At 36.8% G+C, this 7,500-nt stretch overlaps 1 pseudogene; it reads right to left on the bottom strand.

Annotated features, from left to right (window-relative positions):
* The window catches only part of LOC122359838, a 20,840-nt pseudogene extending 16,741 nt beyond the window's left edge, over positions 1 to 4,099 (bottom strand).
* Between the last annotated feature and the right edge of the window lie 3,401 nt (positions 4,100 to 7,500).

Genomic DNA, 7,500 nt, shown 5'->3' with positions numbered 1-7,500 from the left:
ATATTGTGATGTCATCAGTGTAATCTGACTCATGAATGAAGGACTTATGAAGTGCTCTGAATTATGGGTTTGTTTTGTTTCATCGTGTTTGATCAAACTGAACCATTATGAGCCATAAATATGGCTAAATTGCAAAAGCCCCAATGCGAAAAAGTAAAAAATATCACTTACCTTACTATACAATAAAAAAAGACATTAGTGGATATTAGTGTTTAACAAACACATCTCAAGCAAAGTGTCAGTTTGTGCGCTCCACTGTGTGAAAAGATGTTTCTCTGGCAGGTAAAACTAATGGCTTTAACTCACCCCCGGTCTGGTTGAAGCGTCCCTTTAGAATCTGGAGGTCGACTTTGAAGCTCTGATGTGTGCCGATACCAATCTGACTCTCTCTGTCCCAGTAATCTGCTCCTTCATTCTTTCCGATCCACTCTGTCTTCGGCACAGCTTTCATTATATTGCTGTCAAAGTAATAAAACTGTCCTTCATCAACCAGACCGACCGCTGTGAACTCTGGGAAGTCAATGTCTCCAGACACAGCAGTGTAGAAGTATCTCAGAGAGTGTGTTCCTGACAGAAAGAGACACAAACTAAATTTCAGTCATCGTCTCAAATTAGTCATCTCCACATAAAGCCTGCTCAAAATTCACACTTTATTTTACACCAACACTGAAATTCACAGTTAGTCTATATTACAATAATTCCTGTCATAACAGGTGAAAACGGTTACCTATATTGCAATCTTTAAATTGACTAAGAAAAAAAGAGAAAATGTATATTTACTAAAGTACTATATCTTTAGTTGTTTGTCTGTGCAAACATGTTCATTTTCCAGGTCCACTGGAAGTGTGCTAAAACACAGAAGTCCCTTTGATTTCTGTCGCTCTCAAAATAAAACACAAGACGACAGATAAAAAGATTCATCTACTCACAGTAAACTTTGGCTTATTTACATTTATGAGATTGCATTCAGGCAAATCTAAGATGAACAAATCTATTATTGAATTATCTTACTAGAAATCTGTTCAACAACAGAACAAGCGTTTTAGGTTCCCAGATTAGTGTAAACTAAGTAAAAAGAAAAGATGTTCATCCTTCTCTTTATTTTACTTACTACACAAACTTTCTCTCTCACAAACACAGATTTCAGTAATGATTAATGTCTCTTTTATTCCTTCTGTCTTGTTTTTTAATCATTTTAATAATAAATAGCTTTTTTTATTCCTCAACAAAGACAAAAAATGTTGTAATTGTTCTCGAAGATGTTCTGTGGAGTAACGAGTCAGCATTTGCACTTTTTTCAGTAAACTCCTCTCACTGTAAATCAAAAATAATGAATCCCATTTGAAAGCATGCACAATACCGTAATAATGAGATATGTCATTTTAACTATTCTTTCTTGATAAAATATCATATTTTTTGTAATAATGAGATCTTACGTCATTAAAACAACATAATTATCTTGTTGGAACGACATAAAATTAAAATTTTGAAGCCTTGCCAGCAGAATGACAGGCTATTAAAAAAATCCTTCATTTTACGGTTAGATGAAATGTGCTTAAAATATCAGTTTTAATGGGTTTCACTGAAGACATTCAAGTCCAAAATAAACTTATTAAAGGAAATGGAAACTAAATAAATAAAATACACAACTGTGTCACAATTTATACAGCTGGCAATAACACAGTTAAAATTATACATATATATTTTAGTTTAGAACTAATATATTCATTAAAATGAATTCAGTGATAAATTTTACATCTAAAGGGAAATATAATTATATTTTGTAATAATTTAAATGAAAAACTAAATTTCATACATGTCCACTGTGTTGTTTATGTTTATTGTTTATTTGAGAGACATAACAATTGAATAGGAAAATAACTTATATCAATATTTTAATGGAAATATTAGATATTATTATGAATATCTGGCCAATTGTTACTCTCATGAGATTTGTATTTGTACACGCATAAACTGTTATGTTTTATGCAATAACAAATATTTATGTTAAACATAACACAAGTGAGAATCAACCTTAAAAACAGCATAGAAAAAACCTGAAACCTAAAAACTGAACACATTGTTTTAGCCACATCTCTATTCATGCCATTTTAATTTTATTTTAGAAAAATAGTCCTAGTGTCCTCTACAGAGGACATAAAATATAATTTTCAGAATTTTTTTTATGCTCTAAACAATGTAATGACAGGAAAAATTACTTTATATATACACAGTACAGACCAAAAGTTTGGACACACCTTCTCTTCTCATTCAAAGAGTTTTCTTTATTTTCATGACTATGAAAATTGTAGATTCACACTGAAGGCATCAAAACGAATATGAATAATGAATGATAGTGATGGGGTGCTGCGCCAGAGGACCTGGCCTCCACAGTCACCGGACCTGAACCCAGTGGACCGCAGAGTGAAGGCAAAAGGGCCAACAAGTGCTAAGCATCTCTGGGAACTCCTTCAAGACTGTTGGAAGACCATTTCAGGCGACTACCTCTTGAAGCTCATCAAGAGAAAGCCAAGAGTGTGCAAAGCAGTAATCAAAGCAAAAGGTGGCTACTTTGAAGAACCTAGAATATGAGATATATTTTCAGTTGTTTCACACTTTTTTGTTATGTATACAATTCCACATGTGTTAATTCATAGTTTTGATGCCTTCAGTGTGAATCTACAATTTTCATAGTCATGGAAATACAGAAAACTCTTTGAATGAGAAGGTGTGTCCAAACTTTTGGTCTGTACTGTATATAAAACCGAAAAGGACGAAAATGTTGCACAAGGGTTAACCTTTGTTAAAGACTCTTCGTTCATGTTAACTTAATTAACACAATTGCTGTTTTTTATGTTGAAATGTCTGGCCCTGTGATGAACACTACAGTGAATGCACAACTCTAAACGACTGTTTAAATCATTTAAACACGTCTCAGAAACAAAGTATAGCGCAGCTTTGAGGTAAATGCTGAATTCTGGCTCTTCAGCGCCATCTGGTGTTCATCAAAACGTTTTTCCGGAGGCCATCTTAGTTTTTCAATTGTTCTAAAAGGAAGACTTTAAAAACCATTTATACTCTTTTAAACAGGTTCAAATGTTTTAAAACAGATTGTTACACTGAATGACATTTCAAGGAAAAATGTGTGATATTTATTTTTGACAAAATTGCAATAAATTTAAACAGAAAAGTTGTGGGGGGTTATGTACAAATTTGGAGAAAAACGACAACAATTTAAATATTATAGTATTATATTACTTATTATTATTATAATATATTTTTTTGACACAGTGACACTAGGTTTCGTGTCTGCGGGGATCTAAAGTAATGTTTTATAATCGATAAGTTGACCAAACCATATTTAAAGATATGAAAGCAATACGCAAAATGTGAGTTTATAAAGCTGATTACTCAGTAAATATTCGTCCATAAAAAAAGAAATAAAGCAAAAATCTATGAAATATTAGCAACATCAAACATCTGAGCCGGGGACCTCTGGTTGAGTTGATACTAGTTAGTAGCAGGCCTCGGTCAGTTTAACCAGTCGCTCGTCATCAGTCTCTAGTCAGAAAAAAATAACTCGGGTTGAAAACGAAACTGACCTCCGATACAACACACTGTGGTTTAGGAGATGTAGACCTACTAAAAACAACCGAAGCATTTCTCAAATCAACTCAAAAAACGCTAATCAACAAAAACAATAGTCTAGTTTTGGTAAAAATGACTAGCTAGAGAAGGCTTTTAGACGAATTCTTCCTGTTACACAACCCCATAACTCCAACTAAACTGTGCTTTAGTGTGAAAAAAGTTTCCAGAAAGCTATTAATTACATGTAGCTTGCCTCAAACCATCGCTTTTTAAACGAAAATAAGAAAAGCGTCGAAACGCGTCAACAACCAGACACTTTAACGCTTAAGAAAACGTATGAAAACACTCACCAGCATACACATAATAAACTCCGAAAAGCAGGAGCAGTGGAGACCGCATGACTGCTTTTAGCTCTGAAACACCTCTTTTAAGAAAGAGAATCGTCCCGGAGGACTCTCTTGTGAGATATTTCGTCCAGATGTTTCTGTTGGTCACCTGTGAACAGGTGAGGCGTCTCTAAAGTGAAAGTGTAAAGACACTTCCGGTTCTGTATACTCCCAGCAGGTAAATAAAGAAACCGCCGCTTTTAAGACTGCTCTTGGTTTTACTTGTTTTCTCAAAGGCAGAAGAGTGAAAGGATGAGTAAATAATGAGTAAATGCCCATTGTACAAAAACAGAAAAGAAAGAAAGAAACTGAATGTATTTTGCTTTAATCCTGGGACTTTATTTAGATGCAAGCTTTTATTCCATGACCAGAACTTTATTAATCATCAAGGCCCTGTTCACATACAGATACATGACTTACATGAGACACAGGAAGTATTTTTTAAATCTATAATGATGAATACTTATGAGGGCTTCTTGAAGATCCACACGTATTTAATAATATCAGGCATATCTTGTATTTAGTTGAATCTTTAAAAGGATTTGCTAAACTCTATATATTCCAAAAATGTGTTGCAAATTAGTTGAGAAGCACACTGTAAATATTTTTGCCATCGTGTGTGTCTGTGTGTGTGTGTGTGTGTGTATATGTATGTATGTATGTATGTGTATATATATCTGTATGTATAAAGCAACATAAAAACATTTCATTGAATTTTACTTTTATTTTTCAGGAAATAAAGAAATGAAGTGCCTGGCAGACCAGTGCAAAAACTAATAAAAGTAATTTTGACAGATCCTGTCTCTCAAAAGTCTTCCATCTCCTCTGGGCCATCATCCTCAATACAAGGAGGGTGGCTTTCTCCTCTTATAGTGGTAATATTGTGAAGCACAACACAAGCCACTATAAAGTCACACGCTCTCTCTGGACTAACCCGAGCCTACACAGACACTGAAACCGAGATTTGAGGATCCCTATAGTCATCTCCACCTCGGCCCGTGTTCGGCTGTGAGCCAGGTTAAAGCGTGTCTGTGGTCCAGGCTCAGGTTCAGGGTAGGTGTCATTAAATAGGGCAGACAAGGGTATCCTCTGTCCCCGGCAAATAACCAACTGTAGAAACGCGTGGTAAGAACTGTTTAAGTGCCAGACATACTGAACGAACAGCTCTACACACAGTTGCCTTTCTTCCCACATGCTCCGAGTCGCCACACTGTACAAAAATGGCCAGACGCAAAAAACCTAAGTGCTATGCACACAGAATGTTTTCTGTGCTAAGCGCACAACCTCGTTTGTCACATTTGGCGACATGCGGTTTTAAAAGACGTGTTAAATAAACTAAGGAATCTTTGAAAAACGATAACGCTCTTCAAATATTCATTAGGGTATGCAAACACGTCAATACGTGGTTTTATTACCCTCCGACTTAAAAACCACAGGATCCTCTCGCAAGGGACACGCCATGCTCACCGACCTTCTGAAACGAACTTACACTGAAACATAACCTGCTCCCGAGCACGTCATCTTCAGAGAGTCAGTTATATTACATACATACCAGAAAGTTACCTCCGCTTTGGAACCACAAACTTTATCCACGAACCTACCCTTAAACATACCCAAGTGTGACGTGTCAGAGTTCAAAAGACAAATTGTTGGTGCTTGCTTGTGCATCGGTGACCCAGACGGCAAGTCTTTGTAAAGTATCAGCCATGGTTTCATGGTAAGTTAGCATACCACCAAGAAGGGCAAACCACATCCAACAGCAGTAACTGTGAACGCGAAGAGGAAGCGGTCTGAAAGGGATGTCTAGACGCTAACCCGGATTGTACCTCAACAATATGCACCTCAACTCTCCCGTTTCCACCAAAACTGTCCGTTCGGAGGTCCACAGGGTCAGTACACATGGCCGGGCTGCTGTAGCCCAACCTTTGTTCACTCGTGCCAATGCCAAAGGATGGGGGGGAAATCTTGGGCTGTGGACAATGTGAAGCATGTATGACTCTGATGAGTCCACCTTTACTGTCTTTCCCACATCTGGAAGAGGTACGGTGTGGAGAAGCCCCAAAGACGCGTTCCACCCAGACTGTATATTGTCTCACATTTACAAATATCCTTTTTTATTTTTTTACTGACTGAATAAGATGGTTCTGAAGTGTTCAATATGGTTCCTATTGATCATGTCTTCTGTGCAATTAAAATCAAAAAGGCTATCAACAATCAATTACAATAATAATAATTTTTGAGATCATTTTTTCAGGATAAATACAAATAAAAACTTAGCTTTAAAAAAACAGCTCTTACTTTAAGTAGTCTTCTTTGACAATTAACCCATCAAATTATTTATCCAAATCTTCAGCATTCCTTTCATCACAATGTGTTTCTTGTAACAGATTCTTCTTCATTAATTCATATATCATTTCTTAAAATATTAGCACCATTCGCATCCCATGTAGCCAATTTAATTGCAAAGAATAAACACATTCAGTTTCTTTTCACTTTCTATTTCACTGTCTATTATATTGTGTTGGAGTTTAGTATTTATTATTGTAATTTGTGGGGTCGGGCAATTCTTTTGCAATATCTGTGAGTAGTGATAGCTTAGCTTGTAACCAAAGTTTTGCTTACTTTTTAAAACCGTAATAAAATGATTGATTCTTTTATCTGTGTCTACATGGACGTATATATTTAAGAAACAATGTTATGTTTATATAGAATGTTAGGGATCCACAATACTATCGGACCGGACATCAGAATCGCTGATATGGCTTTTTGTCTCAGTGTTGCAGCGGCCTGTTGTGTTTGTCTTGTGTTTTGTTGTCCCAGCACATGGCCTTTGTTTTGACAGCTCGCCATGTGCTTTGCTGTTAACTCCTCCTCTTGTTAACTCCTAATTGTTTCACACTCCTGCACCCCATTTCTGTTAATTATCCTCCCTACTTAGTCTCCTTGTGTTTTCTGTCCTTTGTCAGTCTGTCGTCTGGTGTTAGTTCATTCTGACGCTGAGCCTCTGTTGACTAGTTTGATCAGTTTTGTGTTTGTCCAGTCTTAGTCCTGTTCTCAGTCTAGTTATTGCTTTCTGCCTTTTTTTTTTTTTTTTTTTTGTTAGTTTCTTGTTTTCCCCGTCTTCTGCCCCCTCTTTCCAGTTCACTTTTTGCCCAGCTCAGGATTCTCCTCTCACCGATGATCTTCGGTGCCTGTCTCGGTCCTCTAGTGGGTGGATGCTGGACGTGGCTACAGTGGGAGGCTTCTCAGCGGTGACCGCTTTGGCGGCCACCTTTTCCTGCCCCACCGGTTGGGTCTGGTTCACCCCTTCGTCCCATCGAACTGTGTCTGTTAGATGACCCGTCCTTCACCTCCTCTGCAGCTGGGATTGTGGCTGGAGTTCACTGCCAGCTGTTTCACCCCTTTTGGACTATTATACAAAGACCTTTTTATTTCTTAATTTTTTTTTCTGCAATTGGGTCTGCTCGTCTGCCTTGCCAGCTTTAAATTAAAAAACTTTTTTGCATAATTATGAAGATACATCTGG

Source organism: Puntigrus tetrazona, chromosome 16, assembly GCF_018831695.1.
Source record: "Puntigrus tetrazona isolate hp1 chromosome 16, ASM1883169v1, whole genome shotgun sequence".
Classification (NCBI taxonomy): Eukaryota; Metazoa; Chordata; class Actinopteri; order Cypriniformes; family Cyprinidae; genus Puntigrus; species Puntigrus tetrazona.
This window is presented reverse-complemented; position numbering and strand designations above follow the sequence as displayed.